This window comes from Triticum aestivum, chromosome 7B, assembly GCF_018294505.1.
Source record: "Triticum aestivum cultivar Chinese Spring chromosome 7B, IWGSC CS RefSeq v2.1, whole genome shotgun sequence".
NCBI lineage: Eukaryota > Viridiplantae > Streptophyta > Magnoliopsida > Poales > Poaceae > Triticum > Triticum aestivum.
In genome coordinates this window covers 72,622,362-72,636,772 of record NC_057813.1, presented here as the reverse complement: position 1 = coordinate 72,636,772, position 14,411 = coordinate 72,622,362, and the positions used below count along the sequence as shown (strand labels likewise).

Here is a 14,411-nt window from a genome sequence, read left to right as displayed (position 1 = left end):
AGTACAGTTTTATAAATTGTAGACAAACTGCAGTAATTCCCAGCTAATTTTATAAATTCATCCCAGTGAACTTTTGTGTAAATTGGTCTTTTTATTCTCATATCTTGGAATATAAATGACGAACCTCAATTTTTTATGCATCGTAGTTTTGTATGATGGCCATGGCTACATAACAGCGATAGCATACATCAATTTGTGTTGATGTATGAATGTAAAATGTCAAAAATTGTCTCTGCTTATAATACTTATCTTCACAATAGATATATGGAGTTCTTGGTTTGTTATTTAGCTCTTCTGCAGCCCAGCTGCAATTCCTAAAGGTGATGCAGACAGTCAAAAGTGCCTCCTAGAGCAGTAGAGATGTTGTCTCTGCAACGTTAAAACATCAATCGGTGTATTTGAATGTGTACACTTGCAAGCTTCAAATTTACAACAAGCAAATTTTTGCTGCTGCTGTTAATTACAAAGAATAATGTCTCGTGTGTACATTTCCAAGGTGCTTTGAATTCTGTATAGTGAATGTACCGATTCCACTTGATCCACCATGGATCTGCATACATTGGAGATACCCAATCATCAGGAATAAATACAGCCAGGAGTCCAGGACGTTTCACCTCATTTTGCATATGAGTAGCTGTGGTAACCTAGTTCGCACTCCATTTGAGTAAGCACAATTTACTTGGCTATTTCTCAGTTAGTCGAGGCATGTTGCTCTAACAAAAGAGATTTGACATTCCAACTCATCAGGTGCTCAGTGTAAGAGATTTACAGCCAGTCAGTCCCAGTCCAAGGAAGAAGCAAGTGCGGTGAATTGCTAGCCGTTTGCAATCATCACATGCAGAACAAATTAGCAAGAGAGATTTTCTTACAAGGAAGGATTCACCGAGGGAGAGGTGACTGGCATGAAAATGGTGGACCAGGCGGTGGAGGCCACCTCGGGCTGTCAGTCAGCGACGCCCCCTCCGTCACCGGGAGCAGCTGCCCTGCCGGAACCACCACCTTCTCCGCATACCCGCCGCCGGTAAGCAGCGCGCACACCTGCAACGCAACAGCATATGCAAAGAATATGAGGTTCAGAGCAGCAGCAGCCAGTGGCGGCGCCACGGTAGGGGCCAGCATGGTCGGCCGCCCCGAGTAGCCAAAATTACGTATACAAAAAAATACGGTTTGTTTTAGTACATGGGCCAATACATGTGGAGATTTGCACGGGAGGCACAAAGGCCCAGTTGCAGTCCACGGCCTAAAATAAGTTAGCACGGCCACACCCAATCCTTCGACCCCATCTCCGTTCCAGAATATCCCCAATCGAGTGAAGCAGTAGCGAGAGTAACCTAGCCGTCTCTGCCTCGCCGCCATAGAGCTCCGCCTCGCTGGACCGTTGGCTTGTCGCCGAAGAGCTCTGCCTCGCCGGGCCATCGGCCGCGGGCACCTGATCCACATCCACCGTTCGCCGGTCCACGCAAGGGCGAACGAAAAGAAACAGTGGTGCCTGGCGTGGCCTATGAGGGAGGAGGCAGCGGCGGCAGTGGATCGAGCTCATGCAAACGCGCAACTGCTGTTTGCAAAATCAGCAAGCGCAACCAGCAGGTAAATAGTCCAATCCATTCTTTGATACTGAATCTCAAGCTCCCGTTCCTTCAATTTCTAGCCAATTATTAAACAGGTTCAGTACTTGACATGGTGATTTTGTAATGTATAGGGAATCTTTAAAAAGATGAAGCCAATTGCTACTTATTTTGCAACTCCACCGTCTAATGAATCTCAAGCTCCTGTTCATGTTCATGTTCCTGAACCTGATGCAAACATTTTATCCACTGAAGCCTCAGATGCAAACATTGTAGAAGATCTAGTTCCTGAACATGAAGTGTATAATGAGGGCTCTCATGATAACACTTTGCAAACTTCTATTCTAGGATTTAGTCCAACTCACATTGAACCTGATCCTGGACTCTGGAAACAAATTGGAGATTATCCTACTCCAGAAATCAGAGATGCAGTCAGGAGGGAGTATTTGAAGAAAGGTCCATGTCAGCCGTATGGGCATGATTTTCCTCGCAACACTACAGATAAAAGGGTATTCAGAGAGGAGTGGTTTGAGGAGTTTGATTGGCTAGAGTATAGTGTAAAAGAAAACAAGGCATACTATTTTTACTGCTATCTCTTCAAGCAGCCAGTAAGCAATGTCAAGTTTGGGGGCAATGTCTTCAATTAGGATGGGTATAAAAATTGGAAGAAAGCGATGGAATATTTCAGGCTTCATGAAGGTTCGACAAAGAGTGCTCACAACAATGCTAGAAGACATTGTACAGATTTCAAGAACCAGAAACAAAGTGTGGCATATGCAATGACTACTCAAACTGAGAGGTCACATCTTGAATACCAAGATCGTTTAATGGCTATTATGGGTGTTGTGAGGTATCTTCTTAGGTAAGGACTCGCCTTTCGTGGCCACGATGAGTCAAAGACTTCAAGAAATAAGGGTAATTTTCGTGAGTTGTTGGATTGGTATGCTATAAGATGCAAAGCTGCAGCTGATGTACTCAATGACAATGCTCCTGGGAATCATCAAATGACTTGTCATGAAATACAGAAGCAAATGGTACAAGCTTGCGCAGAAAAGACCACCGAAGTAATCATGAACGAGCTTGGGCATAGCCATTTCTCTCTACTTGTTGATGAGTCTCGTGATGCATCCGTTAGAGAACAAATGGCTGTCATTATCAGGTTTTTGAACATAAAGGGAGATATTTTGGAAAGGTTACTTGCTGTCAAGCATGTAGTGAACACCACATCCGCTTCTCTCAAAAGATCCTTGGATGAAGTGTTTGCTACCCATGGATTATCCATATCTAGATTGAGAGGGCAAGGTTATGATGGCGCCTCAAATATGCGTGGGCAGCTAAATGGCTTAAAAAACTGGTGCTAGATGAAAATCCACATGCGTTTTATGTTCACTGTTTTGCCCATCAGCTTCAATTAGTGATTGTGGCTGTTGTGAAGGGTATCCTTGCTGTTAGTGATTTCTTTGGATATGCAAATATGATTGTAACCATGGTTAGTATATTTTATAACTCATTGAATATTCAAGTGATGACTTGTACTTTACAATGATTTTGATTTCTTGCTGACTTGTACTTTGCAATGCTTTGATTTGTAGGTTAGTGCTTCTTGTAAAAGAAAGGATGCATTATTACAAAAGCATCATGAAAAGATTGTGTGGCAATTAGAAAATGGGGAGATTGTTAAAGGAAGAGGCAAACATCAAGAGACAACTTTAGCAAGACCCGGTGATACGCGATGGGGATCTCACCATAGGACATTGATTCGGCTTCATCAAATGTGGGATTCGGTGATTCAAGTGCTACATGCTATTTCTCATGATGGGGAGGATGCGGATGATAGAGGCAAAGCATCAGGTTTGATGAAATCTATGGAGGTCTTTGAATTTGTTCTGATCTTACATTTGATGCTTAAAGTGCTTGGTTTGACTAATGACTTGTCACAAGCATTGCAACAAAAGGATCAAAACATAGTAAGTGCAATGAACATGATTGTGTCTGTTAAAAGTTTATTGCAACAGCTAAGGGATGACAGATGGGAGGCACTTTTGGTGGCTGCCACTTCGTTTTGTATTAAAAGAGAGATACCAGTGCCTAGTATGGATGAAAATATACTAGCAAGGGGTTACCCAAGGAGTTCCCGCAAAATGGTTAGTTGCTTCCATCACTACAAAGTTGAAATATTCAATGAGGTTCTTGATAGAAACATAGCTGAGATGAATAACCGGTTCAGCGAAACTTCAACAAGGTTATTGATATGCATTGCTAGTCTAGATCCTAGAGACTCATTTAGCAGATTTAATTATGAGAACCTACTTGAGCTTGCATCTATCTACTTAGTCGAGTTTGATCCAGAAGAACAATATCATTTGGATGGTCAACTCAAGATATACATTGATATGATGAAAAGGTCTGATGTTTTTTGCAGTTGTGGCAGTCTTGCTAATCTTGCTCTCAAGTTGGTTGAAACTAAGGAACATTTACACTTTCCTTTGGTTTACCGACTCATCACACTTGCTTTGACTTTGCCAGTAGCGACGACATCTGTTGAAAGAGTTTTCTCAGCCATGAATATCATTAAGACAGATTTGAGAAATAAGATATCTGATGATTGGTTGAATGATCTGATGATATGCTATGTAGAGCGAGATATATTTGCTGGAATTGATGACAAGAAGATCATAGAACATTTTCACAGCTTGAGAGACCGTAGAGGCCATCTACCAAACCCTCCCCGTAAACTTACGACTTAGGGTAAATACTTTTGTTATCTGTTTCAAACTATTTGCTTACTTGTTCCAATACATGTATTGATATCAGCTTGTTCACCTGTTGTAGGTATCTCTTAGTCATGGAGTTGGACATTTTGGGCCATGGAATGCATTATTCAAGCAGCGGGAGTCCAAGTTAGTAGTCATGTGTGACGTCTATGTTATATTTTGTGATTTTAGGTGGTTACAACCTAGTTCTTGAGAATCTTCAACTGTCCTGGATCATTGGTCATGTAAATTTTTGAATGCATCTAGCTTCATATTTGAATTTTATGAGATTTGGTTCAGCGGACTTGCATTCATCAAACAAATTTTTTATTCCTTCAATGTTTCGCCCCGGCTAAGTTCAATTCCTGGATCCGCCACTGGCAGCAGCCATAACCAAATTCACCATGGGGGCACGCTGGGCACCTGGTACCGACGGCCCAGCGCGGCCCCGAGAGCAACGATGGTGCCGGAGCACTCGAGCCCCGGGTCGGGCGAGGCGGCGGGTACCGGCCCTGCCACTGGACCGTGTCGCCGCGATTGACGCCGGCGGCGGCCACCCCGACAAGCACCTCGCCCTCCCCCGGCGCCGGGAGGTCCTCGACCTCGCGCACCTGCAGCGCCTCGGGCCCGCCGGGGCTCGCGGTCGCCACCACCACCATCGTCGCGTCCGTCCCCCTGCGCCCAACTCACTTGCTTTCGGCTTCTGGCTCTCGGTAGCTCCGCATGTACAGGCCACTGCTCCCCTATACGGCTCTGCTGTCGGCTCTACTCGGATTTTTTTTTCTTTTGACAAAGAGCTTTTTTTGAGTAACTTTTGTTTGAGTAACTTTTGAGAAAGAGCTCTACTCAGATATACGGCCGGGCTTCTCCAACTAGATCCGGCCCAAGAAAGTTTTTTTTAGATAATCCGGCCCAAAAAAGCTGGACGGCAAAATGTGGTTACGACAAAACGTGGGATTGTGGACACATGGTTGGACACCCGCTATTCAACCGCACTTCCTCGATTCTCAAATAAGTGCACACAGCTATAGCTAAAAATATATTGTATTAATAATATTCATGATATAATAATAATCTATACCTCTATGTATATCTCTATCTAATCTAATAATAAAGGGACTAATACTTCTGTCCGTACATCACGAAAATTACCCTCAAAATTATAATAAATTACCCAATATGACATCCATAAGTAAAAACTATTTCTTTTTCTTGAAGTCGCCGTCAGTTACGGTTCTTATATCGTGGTGCCCTTATATTATATCACAACGGCACTAGCATCACAGTGGCCAAGGCCCCGGTCCCCCTTTTTCTCTCCTTTTCTGTCTTATAGCAAGCGCGCCTTATCATGTCTGATGGATCAATTTCCCCCCAAAGTCTAAAACCGGATCAATCAGCCCCTAAACTCTGTAACACCGGATCAATTCTCCCCCATGGTGGTTTTGGACCAGATTTCAGTGGTTTTGACTTTTCTCCTTGCTGACTAGACAGTGCTGACTGGACATATGCAATTTTCCCCAATTATTAGTTGCAATCCCTACGTCTGTTGCCGCCCCCTCGTCGCGTATCGCTCTGTCGCCGCCTCCTCACCGTGAAGCACTCTGTCGTCGTCCCCCTCGTCGCCCCCTCGCCGCCCCCTCGCCGCGGTCCATGGTGTCTGCTAGCTCGTCAAGCAGTCACCAGCCGCCGCAGTCCATGGCCTTCTCAGGGCAGTCGTCGGTGCCATATCAGGAGCCACCGATGGTGTACTCGCCTGAGAAGTTGTGCCACTCCAACGTCAAGGCTCCGAGGTGGATTTCGTGGAGCATTGCCAACCGCGGTCGCCGATACTACAACTGCAGCCAGTCTCTGGTAAATCGATTTGTGCCCGTCGTTGTTCTCTTGAGCAGCAAAGTTATTGTCTTTGCGCGATTCTGTTTACAAAATTGCACAAATTGTTGAATAGGGATATGATTGTCGGTACTTCAAGTGGCATGATGATCCCCTGGATCAGTTTGTCAGTACGCTACTAGGTGATCAACGAGATGTTGTGAATCGGCTGAAGACAGAGGTTAGGGAGCTCAAGACCGAGAAATCACAGCTGGAGCATGCTCTCATGGATGCCAAGTGCAACATTGGTGATGCTGATGTTTATGTGCTGGATTTGAAAGCACAGCATGCTCAACAAATGGATCTTCTTGCCAAGGAATTTCAGAGAAGCAAGTTGATGTACAAATTTGCCATCTTTTCCTGTATTGTGTGTGTTGTTATCATGGCTTTGAAGATTTTATGTACTATGTAGGATGCATTGTGTGTGTTGTCAACCACCTATGTAAGCTCCAGTCAACAATTGTATTTGAGTTTAAAATTTCAAAAGAGGAAGTCTGAACTTGTGTCTGAAGTTAACTGAACATTTGTGATGCGGAGCATCCCACGTTTATCCCCATGTACACTCCGACCACTCTCCAAGCCCCAAGAGGACATATGATGAGACGTCGACCATACGCCATTGGGCACAAGGTGAACTCACTCCTCTTCGAACCTTCACTTTCCACATGTGAGACATGGCTACTACCTCATGCATGGACCTTGCACACACTCAGGTACAACCGAGACGACCATGGAGGATCCAAGGACCAAGGCCAAGCATGGAAGAGGAGAAGGGAGAAGAAGCAGGGACAAGCTTCTCGAAAGCCCGGACCTTCCGGCCTGCCCGGAACTTCCGGCCCCCGGACCTTCCGGCCTGCCCGGAACCTCCGGCCCCCGGAGTCCAGACCAGCCCCGAGCGCGCTAACTCTCTGGTTAGCCCGAAACCCGTCCGGAACCTGCCCGGAACTTCCGGAGCCCGGAACTTCCGGCCCCGCCCGGAACTTCCGGCCTGTCTGCGCACAGTGTATTGGGCCGAGCCCATGTACCCCTTCGCCCTCACTTACCCCTTCGTGGGCTAGCACTATATATACTCCCTCACCTCCTCCTAGTTAGAGTTAGCATTGGTTTAGCTCATATTTTGTGTAGAGCCTTGCTCATCCACTTAGTTACTTCTCCTCGGAGCTCACGACCTCTTCGGAAAAGATCCCCCGAGCGGATTCAAGACCCCTTTACGGGAAGATCCCCTCATGGATTCAAGACCTCCTCACGGAGAAGAACGGTTACTCGTGTATCGTCCGTTGTTGACTTTGTATCTCGTGCTACTCGTGCTTCGATGATCTAGACCTTGTGTGATTGATCTCTTGTCGGTTGAGTGTTTCTCTCGTTCCTCCCCGTGATTTCCTCGTGTTCTTCCGCATGTTCTTTGTGTTTCCCGGTAGGATCCAGTCCAAACGTGAAAGATCGTCCACCTAGGGTTTCGCCCTACATCATCTTGGTATCATGAGCCACGTTGATCACGTTTTTGGAGCCCCTACCCTTTGTTTTCTATCTTGATTTTGTTGATTTCGTCCTAAATCCGAAAATCCCCACCAAAAATAGCCCCCAAATTTTTTTGTGATTTGTTGGTTTTGATGATGTTTTGTTGATTTTGATCCATGGATTCGTTATGTTATGAGTGGATCTAGCATCTCCCCAAGTTTCCCCTCTTTCCATCCACGAAATCTCCGCAATTTTGCCCCCGAAATCATCAATTTCCGCCCCCGTTCTCAGATCTGGAATTTAGGGTTCGTCCCGGAAGAAATTCCACGACCCCCGGAACTTCCGGCCTCCCCCCCGAACTTCCGGCCCCCGGAACTTCCGTCCTACCCCGGAACTTCCGGGCTAAACAGAAAGTTTACCCAAAGTCCCCAGACTTTTTCCGCGACCCCCGGAACTTCTGGCCACCCCGGAACTTCCGGAGCCCGGAACTTCCGGCCCTAACCCCGGAACTTCCGGCCTAACTAGAAAGTTTCCCCGAAATTTCAGCTTCAGCCTCTTTCACCTTTTTCATCATAACTTTTCGCTCCAAACTCCGATTTGAGTGTACTTTGGCTCGTTTTGAAGCTATCGACGTGCCCGAGGTCCTCACGTTGGTTTCACCACAATTTGATGCCATAAAATTTTTGGAACTTTGGCATGTTTGCCTAGGCCTTCCACCATAATATCCGCATTGCCACCACCGACTTCCACAACCTAACCCATTTTGTTCCTCATAGCATTTGAGGTTGTTTGAGTAGTGACTTCAGTCTCCTAAGGTGTTTAGGCTACTTAGGGACGGTTTCTTCTTCATCAACCACCACCACAACTTCCGCATAGGCTTGCCCACCATACACTTCCGCCACCCCAACTTAACCCAATTTTGTTGTGTTGAGAGTTGTGTCTCCTAAGGTGTTTCGGCTACTTAGGGACGTGCTTTCAAATTTGACTTCGTGTATATCCCATCATACGCTTCCACCACCATAAGCCGGTCAACTTCGGCTACCCGGGTTTCCACAAATACTTTCGCAACCACCACCGCATTACCGCTACCACCATTTGACATTTGACGTTTGAGATTTCAAGTTCGCGGTTTTTCCGTTTCCTAAGGTGTTTCAGCTACTTAGGGACTAGACTCCATCATCTTGGTTTCTACATCAAGAACACCGCCACTCATCATCGCAAAGGACGGTAACCTCCATATCATCTTCGTATCGTGGTATCCCTCCATTGTATATTCCCCTTGCCATTGCATTGTTAACCCCTAGCCCATTTTGCGTTACTTGCCTATCGAGACTAGCCATTTGAGTATTGCCGGCAACGTGACTTGTGCACATTAGTGATCATACTTCCCATAGCATACATACCATATCATCGTGGTGCATATATTGGTATCATATCTTGTGTCACGAGTTTGTTCCCGCATATACACAATTGCTATCTTGGTTTGTGCATTGTGCAAAAGTGGCCATAGAAAAAAAAGCTTGTAGGCAAAAGAAAGAGAGCAAAGAAGCTTGTAAGCAAGTGTCATAGCATCATACCACATTGCATATAAGATTGTCATATCCGATCATCTTGGATCATCTTGAGAGAAACACCGGGAACCATACATACATAACATACTTGGGATAGAAAGTTTATCCATTTTGCATCTTATAGGTTGTGCACAAGTGTCATATCCGCCTATTGAGCAATCGTGCTAGCGTCTCTCTTGAGTTGTGCAACACGAGCGTTTTCCGTGGATTCCACATTTTGTGCTCATTCCTTGGTTGCACGACCCCATTTATTTATCCGTGTGTGTGTTTCCGTGTGCCATTCTTTGCTATTGGTCCATTTGTTTCGCTTGCGAATTTGTGAATCTCTTTCAACATTATTGACTCTTGCTAACATTTTGCATTAAATTTTTGTGCCACTATCCTCACCAAGCTCCACCATAAGCTTTACTTGTGTAGGTGTGAGAACCGACAAGGATTGGTACCAATAGTGCTATTTCATTGTCCGCATTTGAGTGAACTTGATTCATTGTCAACATCGGTCAAGGTACATTGGTATAAGTTCTTCTCTTTCTCCCACTCATATTTGCTCGAGTCTTGTGACGGATAGGCAAGGCATTTCCTCTCCGGTCCTCGACAACAGCGACGGCGTGAACAACTACATCACCAAAGCGTCTATCTTCGATCTACAATGACAAGTGCAAGGCGCACAATCAAGATTGCGAGAGCACATCGACAAGAAGCTTGCCGCACATAAAGAGGAGCAAGATGCAAGGATGGAGGAGATTAGAGCCTTGATCAAGTCTTCTTCCCCTTCGTCACCTTCAAGGCGGCGACATTCAAGCCACAAGTCTTCGGAGCGCGAAAAAGATGCAAGTGCAAATCGTCCTCGTCCACACCTACATGGCGACCACCATCACGTTTGTGATCAACATCGTCATGAAGGGCAAGTCACCTCCAAGCATCATGTGCACGACGACGACAAACGACATCTTCTACGAGCTCAAGCACGACAACGACATCATCATCACGAAGATGCTCCACAAGCGCAAATGCACAAGTCCCAACAAGCCCTACTTCACGCCAAGTCCAAGCTTCATGAGAAAAAGAGAAGACCGCGAGACGACCACCACCAAGAAGGCTCTACGGCTACAACAACAACTTCGGGATCTTCGCCAAGTGCTATCAAGGCATCTTCGCCTTTGGACGTACGGCATCTTCGCCTACTTCCCACGTGTACGCCTACATTGACTTCATCAAGTCCAAGGCGACCACCTACAAGCGAGGGCGACACTTCCATCTTCGGAAGCCCCTCAAGGAAGATGGCTGAGCATGGGAAACTCCCTTTGGTCATGGATACGAGCTACAAGGTGCCACATCATATGGACCTCCAACACCAAGATGGCGACAAGACGGTTGAGCAAGGGCCATCCCCTTCGACCACGACGACAAGCGCGAACCTCTTCAACTGTTGGAGAACGTTGCAGAAAATTAAAAATTTTCCTACGGTTTCACCAAGATCCATCTATGAGTTCATCTAAGCAACGAGTCAAGGGAGATGCATCTACATACCACTTTGTAGATCGCGAGCGGAAGCATTCAAAAAAATGGGGTTGAAGTAGTCGTTCTCGTCGTGATCCTATCACCGGAGATCCTAGCGCCGAACGGACGGCACCTCCGCGTTCAACACACGTACGGAGCGGATGACGTCTCCTCCTTCTTGATCCAGCAAGGGGGGAGGAGAGGTTGATGATGATGGCTCCAGCAGCAGCACAACGGCGTGGTGGTGGTGGAACAGCAACACTCCGGCAGGGCTTCGCAAAGCACGTGATGGAGGAGGAAGAGGTGTAGCAGGGGGAGGGGGCGCCAGGACTTCAGGGTGTGGCTGCCCCTCTCCCCCTCCCTTTATATAGGCCCCCAGGGGGGCGCCGGCCCTGGGAGATTCAATCTCCCAAGGGGCCGGCGGCCAAGGGGGAGGAGTGCCCCCCAAGGCATGTGGTGCGCCCCCCCACCCTAGGGTTTCAACCCTAGGCGCAGGGAGTGGGCCTAGGGGGGTGCACCAGCCCACTATGGGCTGGCTCCCCTCCCACTTCAGCCCATGGGGCCCTCCGGGATGGGTGGCCCCACCCGGTGGACCCCCGGGACCCTTCCGGTGGTCCCGGTACAATACCGGGTGACCCCGAAACTTTCCCGATGGCCGAAATACCACTTCCTATATATTATTCTTCACCTCCGGACCATTCCGAAACTCCTCGTGACGTCCGGGATCTCATCCGGGACTCCGAACAACATTCGGTATACTGCATACTCATATTCATACAACCCTAGCGTCACCGAACCTTAAGTGTGTAGACCCTACGGGTTCGGGAGACACGTAGTCATGACCGAGACGGCTCTCGGGCAATAACCAACAGCGGGATCTGGATACCCATGTTGGCTCCCACATGCTCCTCGATGATCTCATCGGATGAACCACGATGTCGAGGATTAGAACAACCCCGTATACAATTCCCTTTGTCATTCGGTACGTTACATGCCCGAGACTCGATTGTCGGTATCCCAATACCTCGTTCAGTCTCGTTACCAGCAAGTCACTTTACTCGTACCGTAATGCATGATCCCGTGACCAAACACTTGGTCACTTTGAGCTCATTGTGATGATGCATTACCGAGTGGGCCCAGAGATACCTCTCCGTCATACGGAGTGACAAATCCCAGTCTCGATCCGTGTCAACCCAACAGACACTTTCGGAGATACCTGTAGTGCACCTTTATAGTCACCCAATTACGTTGTGACGTTTGGTACACCCAAGGCACTCTTACTATATCCGGGAGTTACACGATCTCATGGTCTAAGGAAGAGATACTTGACATTGGAAAAGCTCTAGCAAAACAAACTACACGATCTTGTGCTATGCTTAGGATTGGGTCTCGTCCATCACATCATTCTCCTAATGATGTGATCCCGTTGTCAATGACATCTAATGTCCATAGTCAGGAAACCATGACTATCTGTCGACCAACGAGCTAGTCAACTAGAGGCTCACTAGGGACATGTTATGGTCTATGTATTCACACGTGTATTACGATTTCCGGATAATACAGTTATATCATGAATAAAAGACAATTATCATGAACAAGGAAATATAATAATCCTTTTATTATTGCCTCTAGGGCATATTTCCAACAGTCTCCCACTTGCACTAGAGTCAATAATCTAGTTACATTGTGATGAATCGAACACCCATAGAGTTCTGGTGTTGATCATGCTTTGCTCGCGAGAGAGGTTTAGTCAACGGATCTGCGACATTCAGATCCGTATGTACTTTGCAAATATCTATGTCTCCATCTTGAACATTTTCACGGATGGAGTTGAAACGACGCTTGATGTGCCTGGTCTTCTTGTGAAACCTGGACTCCTTGGCAAGGGCAATAGCTCCAGTGTTGTCACAGAAGAGTTTGATTGGCCCCGACGCATTGGGTATGACTCCTAGGTCGGTGATGAACTCCTTCACCCAAATTGCTTCATGCGCTGCCTCCGAGGCTGCCATGTACTCCGCTTCACATGTAGATCCCGCCACGACGCTCTGCTTGCAGCTGCACCAGCTTACTGCTCCACCATTCAACATATACACGTATCCGGTTTGTGACTTAGAGTCATCCAGATCTGTGTCGAAGCTAGCATCGACGTAACCCTTTACAACGAGCTCTTCATCACCTCCATAAATGAGAAACATGTCCTTCGTCCTTTTCAGGTACTTTAGGATATTCTTGACCGCTGTCCAGTGTTCCTTGCCGGGATTACTTTGGTACCTTCCTACCAAACTTACGGCAAGGTTTACATCAGGTCTGGTACACAACATGGCATACATAATAGATCCTATGGCTGAGGCATAGGGGATGACGCTCATCTCTTCTTTATCTTTTGCCGTGGTCGGGCATTGAGCCGAGCTCAATCTCACACCTTGCAATACAGGCAAGAACCCCTTCTTGGACTGATCCATTTTGAACTTCTTCAAAATCTTATCAAGGTATGTGCTTTGTGAAAGACCTATGAGGCGTCTCGATCTATCTCTATAGATCTTGATGCCTAATATATAAGCAGCTTCTCCAAGGTACTTCATTGAAAAACACTTATTCAAGTAGGCCTTGATGCTGTCCAAGAATTCTATATCATTTCCCATCAAAAGTATGTCATCTACATATAATATGAGAAATGCTACAGAGCTCCCACTTACTTTCTTGTAAACGCAGGCTTCTCCATAAGTCTGCATAAAACCAAACGCTTTGATCATTTCATCAAAGCGAATATTCCAACTCCGAGATGCTTGCACCAGCCCATAAATGGATTGCTGGAGCTTGCATACTTTGTTAGCATTCTTAGGATCGACAAAACCCTCCGGCTGCATCATACATAGTTCTTCCTTAAGATGCCCATTAAGGAATGCCGTTTTGACGTCCATCTGCCATATCTCATAATCATAGTATGCGGCAATTGCTAACATGATTCGGACGGACTTAAGCTTCGCTACGGGAGAGAAAGTCTCATCATAGTCAATCCCTTGAACTTGCCAATAACCCTTAGAGACAAGTCGAGCTTTATAGATGGTGACATTACCATCCGCGTCCATCTTCTTCTTAAAGATCCATTTGTTTTCTATTGCTCGCCGATCATCGGGCAAGTCAGTCAAAGTCCATACTTTGTTTTCATACATGGATTCTATCTCGGATTTCATGGCTTCTAGCCATTTGTTGGAATCTGGGCCCGCCATCGCTTCTTCATTGTTCGAAGGTTCACCATTGTCTAACAACATGATTTCCAGGACAGGGTTGCCGTACCATTCTGGTGCGGAACGTGTCCTTGTGGACCTACGAAGTTTAGTAGCAACTTGATCCGAAGTACCTTGATCATCATCATTAATTTCCTCTTCAGTTGGTGTAGGCATCACAGGAACATTTTCCTGAGCTGCACTACTTTCCTGTTCAAGAGGTAGTACTTCATCGAGTTCTACTTTCCTCCCACTTACTTCTTTCGAGAGAAACTCTTTTTCCAGAAAGGATCCGTTCTTGGCAACAAAGATCTTGCCCTCAGATCTTAAGTAGAAGGTATACCCAATGGTTTCTTTAGGGTATCCTATGAAGACGCATTTTTCCGACTTGGGTTCGAGCTTTTCAGGTTGAAGTTTCTTGACATAAGCATCGCATCCCCAAACTTTTAGAAACGACAGCTTAGGTTT

At 46.4% G+C, this 14,411-nt stretch overlaps 1 long non-coding RNA gene and 1 pseudogene across 1 annotated transcript; one reads left to right on the top strand and one right to left on the bottom strand.

The window, feature by feature from the left end:
- Positions 1 to 42: 42 nt before the first annotated feature.
- On the bottom strand, positions 43 to 5,117 carry LOC123159046 (quinone oxidoreductase PIG3-like; annotated as a pseudogene).
- On the top strand, positions 1,302 to 4,650 carry LOC123159048 (uncharacterized). The gene is made up of 5 exons (XR_006479458.1): positions 1,302 to 1,587; positions 1,700 to 2,629; positions 3,158 to 3,709; positions 3,988 to 4,313; positions 4,398 to 4,650. It is a non-coding gene; the product is annotated as an uncharacterized lncRNA (long non-coding RNA).
- Positions 5,118 to 14,411: the final 9,294 nt, after the last annotated feature.